Raw genomic sequence first — 808 nt, 5'->3', positions numbered from 1 at the left:
GCAGGCAAATTCTTAGCAGGTTTAAAAGGAGGACCACACAGGAACGTCAGTCACAAATATGCTGAATGTAAAAGAAACATCTTCTAATACTTACTAGTTGTGATAAGATCTTTACAAATTACATTTGTCACGTGTGCATTGACAGAAATATATGGTAAGTTTTCTGGAGAAGGAAACTTTTGATTCTGCACATACTGACTACCAAAACAGGGCCCTGAACTGAAATCCCACAAGTTTAACCATACTAAATGATTAAATGATTATATTAGCACAACTGGTATGTCCATTATTCATATATCATGGTTTAGGTGTTTTTGTTGTAACTTCATTCAGTCTAGTAGAAAGTTACCCCTGAAAGATTCAGGGGCAGAAAGCTACCACTGTAAGCTACACCAGTTTATGCTTCATCTGTGCACATTTCAGTGTAGCTATTTGCTAAAGTCAAACAGGCTATGTAAAGCCTGATGCCTGCCGGCAAGACAAAATAATACTCTAAGTGCTTAGCTGGTCATATGGAGCTAAGGGGCAGATCTGTTCCTGCTGGAAAGTCAGCATGGGCTGCCTTTCTGAATAGCTGCATCTCTGTCCATCCCTAATCCTGGCACAATTTACACCAATAATATTTAAAAGCAATGTAGGCTACACAGGAGCACGTGTTATTCTGCACCTGTCCAAAGAGAAAGCTAGATTCCATCCCGGGTTATGCCAGTAGAAACCAATACAACCAGCATTCAATTATTTAACTCCATCTGATAAGAAATACTGCATCTCCTGTGGGTGACTGATGCCGATCTCGCTGCCTGGGGGG

General features: G+C 40.6%; 1 protein-coding gene across 1 annotated transcript in view; it reads right to left on the bottom strand.

Annotated features, from left to right (window-relative positions):
• OSTM1 (osteopetrosis associated transmembrane protein 1) overlaps positions 1-808 on the bottom strand; it is a gene marked incomplete at its 5' end in the record, with an annotated part of 22,412 nt that overhangs the window by 14,248 nt on the left and 7,356 nt on the right. The gene's annotated exons all lie outside the window — the stretch shown is intronic.

This window comes from Alligator sinensis, unplaced genomic scaffold (assembly GCF_000455745.1).
Source record: "Alligator sinensis unplaced genomic scaffold, ASM45574v1 scaffold962_1, whole genome shotgun sequence".
Taxonomy (NCBI): Eukaryota; Metazoa; Chordata; order Crocodylia; family Alligatoridae; genus Alligator; species Alligator sinensis.
Note: the sequence above shows the minus strand (reverse complement) of the source record. Positions and strands in the feature narration are given on the sequence as shown.